At 42.2% G+C, this 13987-nt stretch overlaps 1 protein-coding gene across 4 annotated transcripts in view; it reads left to right on the top strand.

Annotated features, from left to right (window-relative positions):
* Nucleotides 1–13987, top strand: part of CALD1 (caldesmon 1) — a 255607-nt gene that overhangs the window by 95565 nt on the left and 146055 nt on the right. For all 4 annotated transcript variants that reach the window (XM_030542558.1, XM_030542577.1, XM_030542593.1 and 1 more), the window contains exon 2: nt 5348–5453. The gene's annotated coding sequence lies outside the window, so the exon portion shown is untranslated. The remainder of the gene's footprint in view (nt 1–5347; nt 5454–13987) is intronic.

The raw sequence follows: 13987 nt of genomic DNA, 5'->3' as shown, positions 1-13987 counted from the left end.
CAAAGGGGGCTTGAACCTTGACTTCCGTCAGAGCATCAGCCCTGCAGTGACCCTGCTCAGGGGCAGGTGTGGAGCTTTGCACGAAGAAACTAGCCTGGGGTATAAAGTGAGCAGGATGGGAGGAGCAGGGGATGATGAATTTGTATTAACATGGGTGGTGTTGTGTGATTACAAAATGGCTCCTGCAAAGTAGCAGGAATAAGATCAAAGAAGGAAACAAGCGCCTAATTTGCATGCTGAGGATTCCAGCCCATGTCCACTCAGGCAGCCCCAGGCATCATCCTGTTGTGTGCCTGCTCTCAGGAGTGCAGGGTAACGAAGGACTTGTAACTTACTTCTGCTCAGTGTGGTGGGCTATACCTAGCGCTCAATCTTACAAGAGTGGCTGTGCTTCTTAGTGTCTGGACACAGCCGGCTTGTCCTCCCTGTACCATGCAAGGACTTGTAGGCTCAGGTATAATCATCACATCAGTGATGCTCATTTCTACTGGGGAAATCCTGCCTCCGCAGCCCCTGTCAGTGTGGAGGGCCCTATCTGCAAAGGAATTGGGATCAGTCTGCTGAGATCAGGAGGCTATTGAAGAATCTGTGTGGGGAGTGCAGATTTTTTTACACTGTGGAGCCATGCTAGTTCCAGAAGATTGTTACGCATGCTCAGGGCTGGTGCAACCACTTAGGCAAACTAGGCGGCTGCCTAGGGCGCCTAGTGGTTGAGGGCACCTGGCTCAGGCGAGGAGGTGAAGTGGAGGTGAGCTGGGGAGGGGAGGGCCGCCTGCAGTAACGGGGGAGGGGGTGCACAGGGGAACCGCTCCGCACCCCAGATCACCTCCACTCTGCCTCCTCCGCTGAGCACACAGGCCCTGCTCTAAGTCTCCTCCAATTGGTGCTGCAAGCTTGGGAGGGGAGGAGAATTAGAGCGGCACCAGCATGTTCAGCAGAGGAGAGCTGGGGAGGGCTCCCCGGATGAGGTTAGCTACCGAGGAGTGGGGTGGGGTTAGCTTCCGTGGCAGGAGGGAGCTCCTTGGGCTGGGTTAGCTGCCGTGGAGGGAGGGCTTGCAAGGGGGGGTAGCTGCTGCGAGGAGGGGCTCCCTGGGTGGGGGGGTAGGTTAGCTGCCATGGGGGGGGCTTCTCGAGTGGGAGGGGTGGGTGGGTGTGGTTAGCTGCCACGCGGGGGCGGGGGGTGAGGGGGATGGCGCAAGGTGGAAGTTTCGCCTAGGGCATGCTTCCACGCCCAGGGAACTGAGAGTAGGGCAGAAGTAGGTACACCACTGGGTGGGTGAGCATGCAAGCAATTAAACAGCTACTCCAGCCTTGAGGCTCCAAGGAGAAGCTGTTCCTCTCTACTTCTGAAGAGATCCCCAGCGCCCATACCAGATGCTCAGGCAAAGGCTTTGGGCACTGAGAATATTATACTATTCCCCCTCCTCTCTCTCTCCACTTCCAGCTCCCGACTACAGCTGGAGCATCATGAGGATGATCAATGAGTTCCATTTGGCAGTCTGTGTGGCCTCACAAGGTGTAGTTCATACACAAAATACCACAGGGTGGAATGGTTCCTTCCTACACCCCAGATTCCCACAAGGCATGAATAAGTGTTGATATTTTTCTGCATCATTAAATTCCTCTTCAGACGAACTCTCCCAGAAAGACGAAGCTCTGTTGAATGGGCTGAGCACTCCATAACCCTGGTAAACTAACAGTGCTAGATAAACATGTACATTTTTGCGGGGGTGGGGGGAGTATTTCACTGAAGTCCTGTGGGCTGTGTCCTAATAATTACAGGACCACAGTAAAAGACCTGTACTTCAGCTGTGGTTGAGATGGCACTTTGACTCTAGCCCCTTGCTTCCTTCATTTGTGAAGTTCTCAGAAACTGAGCTTTTGCTCTGAAGTTTTCATGTTTTGTCTCACACATTTTCTACTGAGATTGTAAGTTCTTTGGGGCTGGGGACTGCCTTTTGGTTCTATGTTTGTAGAGCACCTGGTCTAGGATTGGGGCTGCTAAGTGCTACTGCAATATAATAACACAGAAATTTAGATAATTAAAATGGCTGAAGTAATTTTATCTGAATGCAGGCAAAAAAGCTTTAAGAAATATGAGCCTGCTTCAGAAAAACACTTGAGCATGTTCTTAAGCTTTTCCCTATTCAGCAAACCACTCAAGTAAGTGCCTAAGTTGAAGTCAATGAGACTTAAGCATGTGCTTAAAATTAAGTATGTGCTTAATTCAAAAGGTGTCTAGCAGTGTTATTTATTTGATTTTAACCTTTGCATCTTAATAAACTGTTTGTAAGTGGTAAGAGGAACAATTAAAGAGAATTGCTCTAAACAAAACCTAGATTGCATAAAAAACAAACTATACAGACACCTGTTTGGGTAACACTGGATGAGGACTGTGCTGCCCATATCCCTCTTTTCTATCAGCAGCTCTTATTTGCCAGACATTATAATTAAAGGCTTCCTTTGTTGAAAATGATTGAATGTGTGAGGAAATCTTGGAATGCTTTATTTAAACCCTCCCCCAGTAATGTCTTCCTATATAAACAAACTACGTGGCAATCCAGCCAGAAAAACTGAAGGAAAAAAGAAATCTGGAAGAACTGAATAAACAAAGAAATACTTTACCTAGACTGGTTATTTAAAGATCGTTTCCTGCTCCCAGTCTCACAACTCAGTGAAAAAACTGAATTTGCAATAAAGCCAACACTGGCAGCACTACTGTAGAAGATTAAAAATTTACAGGCTAAGATGTCCAGCCTTAACTGGAATGAGATCCCAGCTCAGCAGCCACTCTCCAGTTTTTGTTTGTTTGTTTGTTTTTTGTGCTCCAAGGAAACAGTCTCCCATTCAGATCTCACTGGCATAAAACTGTTGAAGTCAATGGAGTTACTCTGTTTTTAGGATGGTGAAACTGAGAGCAGAATCTAACACTCAGGGCCCAATTCTCAGCTGCTTTAAATTGGCATAGCTCTGTTGGGCTGGCAATTAGAATACTGGAATGGGACTCGGGAGACCTTCCCAGCTCTGCCACTAGCCTGCTGGGTGACCCTGGGCAAGGCACGTCACCGCTTTGTGCCTCAGTTTCCCCATCTGTAAAATGAGGATAATGATACTGGCTCCTTGGTAAGACACTTTGTGAGCTGCTGATGAAAAGTGCTGTAGTACAGCTATTATTTTTTAAGTCAATGAAGCTACCCTGTGTTACATCAGCTGAGAATCTGGCCCACTGTGAGCCTGATTGTGATCTCAGTTACTTTGGTTTAGCAATGCTGTAACTCCCTTGCATAAATGAGCTCAGAATATGAGCCTGATACTTTGGATCAGTGAATCAAAGGAACTGGAGGGTGGCACCAATTTAGCTGAGATTATGATAGTATGGCCAAAACATAGCAATATGTAGTAGAGAAGGGTCTAAGCCATGAAGTTTGGATTCCAACCCAGTTCTGAACTTTCCTCAGATTCAGGGTGTATGGATGGGAGAACATTTTTATAATATCAATAAAACATCTGTTGACATTCAGTTGAACTTAATTCAGCCAAAGTCATTTTCAGGATGGAGTGAACACCAAGCAGACTGCCAAGGCCAGGTTCTGTGACTCAAATATTGCTAACAGTGTGGGAAGGAGAAGGGAACTATTTCATGGCATTGTCCCCATATTTAAAAATCTTGAGAAGAGATTGGAAGGAAAATAGGAATGGTTGGAAGCAGAAAGTTCCCTATAGACCCAGAAACCTTTGTACTCCATGATCTGAATCTTATCAAGACTCCAAGGAATCGTTGTAAGCAGTTCCTAGTGAGGGTTTCTGCAGTGTCCAAGTGGTGCATGCTGTGAAACTGGAAACAGGCAAATGAATTCAACATTTCAGAGTGGTATACAAGTGTGAGTGAGCTCACTAGCTTGGAAAGGATTACCTTGTGTACATGAAGCAGGGTTCTGCCAAGAGAGATGGGCCTGGGTGAGGGTGAGTCTGCAGTAATTACACTGAAGCAAACCAGTGTGAGAAAAATTAGAATCATGTCCCGGGATCCTCTCCTTAGATCTTGGTTGAGGTGATTAAGAGTGTCCTTACTCAGGAACTGTTTGATGCCCTGTATATCTAGTAATCTTTATTATGCTGCAAGTAGAGATGAGCCTGAACTAAAACAAGATGCCTCTTACTTTGTGGAAATTCAGTTCTCAGTTTTGCATCTGACCTCAGTTTCTATAATGGGTTGAATCAAAACTCTGTATCTGACCATCCCCATGCTTCAGGCAACATGAATATAAACATGAGTCTTTAAAGTCTAAGGACCAAATTCTGAAACTTTTACTCAACTTGGTGAGCAGTAATTCACATGAAGAGCCCCATGAAGTTACTTTCTGTGAGTAACTGCCTACTAGCATAAGTAAAGTTTCCATAGTCTAGCACTAAAAGAGTAACTCTAAATAATACATTCATTTAGTGCATTATACGGGTCTTGGGATGTTGTTCTGCATATGGAGGTGCATGATTCTTAAGAGAATAGTCCAGGCTCTCTGAAGGTGCATAGTATCATTTAACACGGCAATTTTCTATGATGCCACAGTAGTGGCAGGATGCATAGTAGATTTATTAGTACTACTTTGCTAGATACTTATGTCCACAGCATTCAAGGAGGGAATTCAGATGGAAATCAGTGTATAGAAAGATGACTTACATCCATGGTGAATTTAGTAGTCTTACACACTGATAGAAATGCAAGATGGAAAATTATTCTTGTGGGAGGAGATTTTCAAAGGCAGAAAGGGGAGTTAGGTGCACAAATGCCATTGACTTTTAATAGGCGTTGGGTGCTCACCTCTCCTTTGTGCCTTTCAACATCTTCCTTAGGTCATTTTCCCTATCTCCCTTTGTCAGTATAGGATTGTTCCCTACCGTTGGTTCTCCAGATTTGTTTTGCTCCATTCAGTTTTAAATGATTCAAATGAAAGGCTTCTGCCACCATCCTGGAAGACTAATCTATTGTTTTAATAGAGATCATTGTTATTGCATGTTCCTGCTATCCATTGTAAATTCCCCTTGGCTCCTTTCTTTGTAGTTACATCCTCTGGGATTACCCTAAATAACTGTCCTCTTTATATTGAGTTTATCTCAATTGTTCTGCTGTCAGTGGCATTCATGTTGTTAGCGTCTAGCTGAATGTTGATAATAGGTGCTTTTGTCTATCGTTTTTTATTTTTTTTTCTGCATTTTCAAAATCTCCATAGTGCTTTCTACTAAGAATAGTTCTCTGAACAGAAAAAGTATTCCTTGAAAATGCATTTTGTGTGCATTATCATAAAATATCATCACTAAACATTTTTCTGGAACTCTTATTTCTTTACAGTGATCACCCACAGTGCTCCAGAGACATCATTCCAAATTCATTCCTTAGCGCTCAGCAGCTGGTGTGTGACTGACAGGCCCAGAAGCGTGCATCTGATTGCTTTCGTGTGAGTATGATTAAAGTGACTACCTTTGAATTCCTTGCCAATGGCAGCTGCACTGTTTTCAGCATGCTGCCTTAGACACTGATCCAAAGCCCACTGGAGTCAGTAGATAACTCCCTTCGACCTCAATGGGCATTGGATCAGGCCTTAGATTTGTATACTTTTGGAGACACTATAGTAGACTACTTTCTGCGTTGTGGTTTATTCGTGTTGTAGTAGAGATGTAAAGGATTGTATGAACTACTTGAATTTTGCGATAATTACTTCTTGGGAATGTGGAAAATGTTCTCACAGCTGTACATATTTCTTCATTTGATCTTAGTAGTGTTTTCTTGTGTCTTTTTGGCATTCTGAAATTTCTGCTTCTTGAGTCTGCTATTACTACTAAATCATATTAAGTTACGTGAATAAGATTTTGTGGTTGTGATGTTAGACTCCTGCTTCTTTTGCTCTTTACTCAACAAATGAACTATGAAGGAACCACACAGGCAGTGGGGTTCAAATAACCAGGTCTACTAAATAAACACAAAATGCAAAGCTGAGCTACATATACACACTGCTGTCCTGGCTGACTTCTGGAACCCAGAACCCAGTGAACACTGCTAGAGGGCTCACAAGCTTTTTGAAAATATAGTTTCCAGTTTCTGTGCACTATAACTATGAAATATTTTCATACAGCAATTCAGGCTGGAGATATACTGCAGACTGGTATTGTACTATACTTGACATTAATGTAGTGAGAACTTCTGTTAAAGAAGTTCCTTTATTCTTAAATTTGCATCCATGTAACAACTCCAACCCAGAGCTTGCTTTAATTGCTGCAGGCAGTTTTCTGTCCTGATCAGTTTTCAGAGCCTTCATTGTTATGTGAAGTGCTTAGCTGCATTTTAGGTGCCTAAATCCCTTTAGCAATCTGACCCAAGGAGATTAAGACCCAGATTTTCAAAGGCTCAGTACCCACAGGTAAGGCAAGATTGTCACAGTGTCCTGAGCTCTTTTGAAAAAACAAAATCCTAATAATAAACAAGCAAGAATAACAGTAACACAAAAACAAACAAAAGGCAGTTTTCATGTTGTTTTGGTTGTAGAAAACCTAAATATTTTGACATAAATAGACATATTTCTTGAGAATCTGTATTTTGTTGAAAAAGCCATTTTACATTGGAAAAAAAACATTTCCATGCAAAATTGGTGACTAGCTCTTCCATTGACTCTTTGAAATTGAAGACTAGGCCATATACATTTTGGAGGATATGGATAATTTTCTTTAGATTTGCAATAAGGTACTGCACTTAAAATATGACCCCAATGTCAGGAGGTATTAATGGACTCCAATTGGCTAGATCCTATATACACAATGTTGTTAACAACAATTGGCATTTACCACTCACTAAACAGTGTTATCCACAGTTATTTTCTTTACTTAGAATAGACAATAATTGCAGTATCTGTGATACCAGGTAGTAGTAACTTCTGATAAACATAAATGTGTTAGTGGTGACCACCACTGTAGAAGCAAACAAGTGTATTTTTTAGATCTGCTAGAATGAGTTTATCCTTGCAAGAAAACAACAATTTAGAGGTGCTGTTGGGCCACTTTCATCATTGGTGTAACTGCAATGACGTTAGGGAAGTTTCACCAGGGATGATGATGTCTTGTTACAGGCTTAATTCAAGGTCTATTGAAGTCAGTGTGAGCAAAGCTGAAGGTCAGTTAGGGGCAGAAGGATCATGCTTGCACTGCTCTGTGTTATGGGAATTCTGGGCTGCATAGCAGCCATAGGCAGCCCAGCGAAGGCTGCTGGAAGTTGGAGCATTCTCTGAGTCTATCTGCCTTACAGAAGAGGACACTGAGGCCTCCACAATCTGGGTAGTACACAACCTGGCCAGAGCCACCTTTGCCCCCTCTCTCCCCTGGCTGACCTGATGTGCTGCATTTCATAGGAGATACAGCACCGAATCTATCTCCATTTCTTCAAAACAGGATGAGGTGGAAATTGTGGCTTACCCCCATAAACTGGTTCTTCAGCAGAATGAGCTTCCCTGTAGAATCTGGGACTTTGTGTGAGTGCTAGCCTGCACAAGCGCCATATAAAAGTTCTTTGTTACAATCTAGCCCTTGGTGGTGTTTTGTGTTGCGTGACATTTTTGGAGAGATGCGAGTATACGTGCGGTTGGAGTTTTGTTTAGTTTAATACCAGACAGGCTAGTTCAGGAAGTGATATAATTTATCCTGATGCAGTTCCCAGTTCCATGAAAATGTGATGACTGCCTTTCACTGGTCACTCAGCCTGATTAGTTGTGTAACTCTGCTGCTAGGAAAGGTTTTACTCGCTGCATTAATGAACCACGGAGCTAACCAGCAGCTGAAACAAAGAAAACCAGTACGTTAATTGCAGAAAGTAATGTGTCGCTTAAGGATGACCCTAAACAATCAAACCTGCTGTGACTCACCCAAAATTTGAGGTGAGAAACATTATTTTTTTAATTCAGGGATTACACCGCCTAGGAATTGTGAAATTGACACTAATTGCCCATAAATCTGCTTCTGATAAAAGTGTTTGGCAAGACAAAATTTAAAAACAAAACTCTGAATAAGCCTAGTGATCAGGTATAGGAGCAGGTTCACTGCTATGCTCCTCTGTCTTTGTGCTGCTCATGTGATGCAAAAAGACTGGAAACTACTCAGACCTTCCCAGTGGGTGCAGAACAGATGTAGTTGGGAGGAGAGGAGGTGGCAGCTATCCTCAGCTGGCAAACAGTCCCTTAGCTGTGTCAAACAGGTCTCGGCCACAGCAGAAAATGTATTCTGTAATCTTTTAGGTGATATTCACCTTCTAAGGCAGGAAGGCCCAGGGATCCTCAAAGATACCCTTGAGGATCTAGGCAAAGTGTCATGTAGAAGTTAGATCCATGACTGGGAGTTGAGATTCTTGGATTTTATCCCCCAGGCCTACTACTAACTCCTGATTTCTATTCCCTAGCTCTGTCATTATAACCTGTGACTTTAAAATTGAAATAACAATACTTACCATTTGAACCTCACAGGGATGTTGTGATGCTTAAGCACTTAATGTTTCTGAAGCATTTTGAGATCCTTGGACAATGCTATATAAGTATATATCCATCATCATAATCTGTAAAACTGCATTGGTAATATTTACGTAATGCACAGGATTTTTGAGACTTTATAGGTGTTTTTAAAATATTTTAGGATCCCTGGCTGAAAGATGCTCTGTGACTGTTCTATAATTCTAGATAGCCAGAAGCAGGAAGCACCAGAAACCTCAGAAGAAAACCTCTTCTCAGGACACTTCCAACCCAGTTTTGTAGACTCAAGTGGTTTAGATTAGAAGATAGTACCCTTCAACGTGCATGAGAACCTCTGGGTGTTTATCCAAACTTAGCGTGATCTCTATATCGCTTGAAGTTCTCTATTTAACTGGCTTCCATTCATGGCCTGATTTTGCATCTTTTTCTCACGAGTGAGAGCTGCCAGACCCAACATGTTTAAGTATTTGGGTCTGATTCCCTTGTACATTAAGGTCCCTTTTATCACTTCAGGCAGTGTAAAGGGGCCTGTGACAAAGTTACTCCTCTACTCTGGTGGGTCCTGTGCTTATTGGCAGATTTGCTCACCTCAGTGATCTTCCCCACAGTCTGGGTCAACTCCTCCTGTGTCTGATCAGGAGTTGGGAGGTTTGGGGGGAACCCAGGCCCACCCTCTACTCCAGGTTCCAGCCCAGGGCCCTGTGGATTGCAGCTGTCTATAGTATCTCCTGTTATAGCTGCATGACAGCTACAACTCCCTGGGCTACTTCCCCATGGCCTCCTCCAAACACCTTCTTTATCCTCACAATAGGACCTTCCTCCTGGTGTCTGATAACGCTTGTACTCCTTAGTCCTCCAGCAGCACTCCCACTCCCACTCCCACTCCCTCTCACTCTCACTCTCACTCTCACTCTCAGCTCCTTGCACCTCTTGCTCCCAGCTCCTCACACACACTTGCTCTCCTTTGGCTCCTCCCACCTGACTGGAGTGATCTCCTTTTTAAACCCAGGTGCCCTGATTAGCCTGCCTTGATTGGCTGCAGGTGTTCTAATCAGTCTGTCTGCCTTAACTGGTTCTAGCAGGTTCCTGATTACTCTAGTGCAGCCTCTGCTCTGTTCACTCAGGGAACAGAAAACTACTCATCCAGTGACCAGACTCCTGTACTCCACTGGTTTGGGTCTGTCACAGGGCCATAAAATGAAAGTAAATTACATTTAGGTATAAATGAAAGAGAGTGAAATTAGGCTTCCCTGAGTTACTTAAGCTCTGACCCTGAAAAACCTTTCAGAGTCTCTGCAGGCAGTTCTTTGTTTTAGAGGAGCAGATCTCCCAGATTGCAAGAGGCAAATGATATTTGAGAGAAGATTCTTTTCCATCACATTTGGGATCCCTGTTTCTTTATTACAAGCTTCAGACACCTTCAGCATTGCTAGTTTGATTTGACTGAAGGGGAAGGGTGAGGGACTTTAATTGCAAGTTCTACACGAAAAAATATAATGACAAATATTTATTATATGAAACATATAAAAGCATCGCACTTGCTGATTTTGTGGGGTTTTGAAAATATTTTGGAGTAGGAAAAACTTATCCATCATCCAGCCTAATTTTGAAAGTTTGATACAAATTGAGACTGACTCTTATTGCAGACCTGATACAAATTTGCTGAGACTTGGATACCAGCTGTTTCTCCGACAGGGTACAAGGGCACATAACTAGAATAGCATCTTTTGTGGAAAGTAGCGTTTCCCATTGTTAAATGTGTGAGCCTGAGGCAGAAAATTGCAGTCCTTAGTTATGTGGCATGTGCAGTCTAAAACATGTCTGCGGGCTTTGGCAGTCTTTTTGCTGTTTGTTTTTTTTCAAAGATTATCCTACCTATTCTGAAGCTTACTTGCCTTTTTGGTAGTTTCATCAGTGAAAGACAAATCTAAATATCTTTTCTTTTTGCCTTGCGTTAAAGCTGAAGATAAGCTAGTGATTATTTGCCTTTAGAAATATTTGTGTGAATATTTGCTTTGGTTTCAGTCCACTCAGTTTTCCCTGTTATTTTTATTTGCTGAAGTCTACCAGTCATTTTTGATTTCTTACTATATTGTTTCCATTTTCAATCTTCAGGCAAATGTGTATAATTAGTAAAATAATCAAACTAAGTATAAATGTAACTGAATGAGAATTTGAAATGACCTCACCTCTGCAGCTTGCCTAAGAGATGATAAATGATAAAAAAATATGATAATGATAATAGTCACATGATAATAGTCTATGAAATTTGCAGGGTGTAAATGTTAAGGCTGGAGATAAATTATTTAAAGTGCTACATTGGGGTCTAACTGGGAGTAATAAGAAAGGTGAGATTTAGGCTGAATATCAGGAACATTCTTCCAGTGAAATCTTTTTAGACCAGTGATACTTAAAATGGGGTCCACTGACCACAGACAGCTGTCTGGTCACATGTTGCTGGCTCTTCCTCCTTTATTTCCAGATGCTAAACTGCATTAAAATATATCTAAACAAGGGATACTTTGTAAAGATTGATTTGTATAGGTGCCGCACATGTACAGTGCCTCTTGGTATGAAATGAAGAATATTGGTTCTTTCCTGGTCAGTCATGCCTATCAAGAAGAAAGTCTAGGCTGACAGCTCCAAAGTGGAGGTGCTGGATGTGTCCTTTATTTCAGCCAGATTTGCGATGTGAAGATTTGAAATATGATATATTGAGGTCAGATAACTGGCAGGGGTCTCGCAAACATACTGCCAGTCCCTCTACATGGAGCATGGAAGTCCCTGGAGAAGCATCTGCCTAGGATGGTATATTGGGAAAATCAAGCTCATATTGAAGTGCTGAATATGTAGAAGAGAGATGATGTAGGGATACAAGAGTGTATCACGAATAGAGGTTGACACTGATGATGGTGAGAGAAGGGCAGAGTTAAGGTTGTGTGTAGAATTTTAACTTCTTCGTTTGAACTTCTTGGAGTATCACATTTTTAAAAAAATCAGATGCCAATAAGATTTCACAGTGTAAAAATTGTCTTTTTTTGTTCGCTGCCAACATTATAATGAAGCACAGAATTGAAGATTTCAATCACTCCTCGTGAGTAGGCCTCAGACATTTCTTTTGTAAACATTCAAAAACAGATGTTAGATAGTAAAATTGTAATGATATGAAGTATTTATTTAAATCTTTTTTGCCAGGAAAGTCTAAGCGGCTAAGAACATCTTGTTTTCATGAATGTGCAGAGGGGGTATATCAACAAACAAAGGGTCCATACACAAAATTCAAAGAACAAAAGGTGACCAGAAGACATTCACTTACATCAGTACGAACCTGGAACAACTTCCAGAAGAGCAGAATTTGGTCCTTCCCTTTGTGCAGTTGAGGCTGGATATGCAAACTTGGTGATAGCAAGTGTTAGTTGTAGACACAATCAAAATAAAGACGTGAATGTGGAGCTGCAGTATATATTGGTTGATCTAATAAAGCAGACAGCTGTAGCAAAAAAGTCACATCTCCATGCAGAGGCGGTGACAACTTCTAGAGAATTTTTAAGCAATAGGATTATTGTACACAAATGATCTAATGACAACTGTGCAGTGATAGGCTGTGTTAGCGATGCTTACAAAAAGCTGTGTGATTTCACAATCAGGAATTACATTGTAGTGCTCTGAAATGTGGTATCTAGGACATCTCATAGCACCTTTCACAAGAGAAGAAATGGTAGCCCTCATATCCCAACCAAATTTAGTTGGTTTTTTTATTATTCTGTCTACATAAACTCCCTCTACATTTCCAAATGTATAAGGCATTTTTCTTCATTTACTGTTTTTAAACTGTTGCATAGTCTTGCTCTCTGCTGTAAAACAGCTGCCATTTCCACCCCAGAGGTAGCTGTATTTCAACGGTAAAATGATTCTGTTTCGCTTTTTCCCCTCCATATAGGAGATAGTAGCGAGTATATATGCTGTATTCACCTTCACTGGTTCACTTGTCACCTGGATTACTTCGGGGCATTTACAAAAAGGCTGAAGTCTATTGAAATGGGAAGGGACACTCTCACTCCACCAGCCAAAGAGGAGGGGAACTGTCGGATGGCACTGTACTTTAATGTCTAGGTTTACACCAGGAGAGGGTAGGTGATGTCACCGCTAGACTGAGCAGTAGTGAGTAGTGGGGAAAGTGGGTGTGATGAGGAGGCAACAGCTATGGCCAGGTTTTGGTACTTAAGTGCAATCTAATAAATCATAGAATCATAAGACTGGAAGGGACCTCAAGAAGTCATCTAGTCCAGTCCCCTGCACTCAAGGCAGGACTAAATATTATCCAGACCATCTCTGAGAGGTGTTTGTCTAACCTGCTTTTAAAAACCTCCAGTGAGGGAGATTCCACAACCTCCCTAGGCAGTTTATTCCAGTGCTTAACTACCTTGACAGGAAGTTTTTCTAATGTCCAGCCTAAACCGCTTTGCTGCAGTTTAAGCCCATTGCTTCTTGTCCTATCCTCAGAGGTTACCAAGAACAATTTTTCTCCCTCCTCCTTGTAACAGCCTTTTATGTACTTGAAAACTGTTATGTCCCTCCCGCAGTCTTCTCTTCTCCAGACTAAACAAACCCAATTTTTTCCATCTTCCCTCAGAGCTCATATTTTCTAGATCTTTCTCTGGACTTGCTCCAATTTAGCCATAGCTTTCCTGAAATGTGGCACCCAGAACTCGATACAGTACTCCATTTGAGGCCCAATGGGCATGGAGTAGAGCAGAAGAATTACTTCTTGTGTCTTGCTTACAACATTCCTGCTAATACATCCCAGAATGATGTTTGCTTTTTTTGTAACAGTGTTACATTGTTGACTCATATTTAGCTTGTGATCCACTATGACCCCCAGATCCCTTTTCTCAGTACTCCTTCCTAGTCAGTCATTTCCGATTTTGTATGTGTGCAACTGATTGTTCCTTTCTAAGTGGCAGAGCCAGCCCACAACATTTTGGCACCTGAGGCATGGAGCTCAAATGACACCCCAATGCCCCCTTGCCTGGGCCAAAACTTTGAAAGGTCTCAATTCTGCCTTCTTCCTGTTCTACTTGTCTCATGGTACTGCTTTTCTACCTACCCCAATAAAGGAGAACTAACAACTTAAAATGCTTTGTTCAAAAATTTTAAGTAACACTTAACTTTCAAACACCTGAACAGCAAATGTAACTTTTCTCGTCTGCATAGTAAACACTGGCATTTTTATCTGTTTGAATAATCAAAGTGGTGCTTTCCGTGCCTTCTTGGTTGCAAAAATTTGAACTGCTTCCTGAAGGTCCACAGTCTGGGCCAGCTCATGCTCTATTGAGATGGTTGCAAGGCCGACCAGCCTCTCATGTGTCATTGTGGAGCGTAAATGTGTTTTTTATTAACTTCAGCTTAGAGAAGCTGCGTTCTCCACTGGCAACTGTTACAAGAAGTGTTAGAAGTATGCACAGAGCATCAAAAGCGTTTGGAAA

Source organism: Gopherus evgoodei, chromosome 1 (assembly GCF_007399415.2).
Source record: "Gopherus evgoodei ecotype Sinaloan lineage chromosome 1, rGopEvg1_v1.p, whole genome shotgun sequence".
In the NCBI taxonomy this organism is placed as follows: domain Eukaryota; kingdom Metazoa; phylum Chordata; order Testudines; family Testudinidae; genus Gopherus; species Gopherus evgoodei.
Note: the sequence above shows the minus strand (reverse complement) of the source record. Positions and strands in the feature narration are given on the sequence as shown.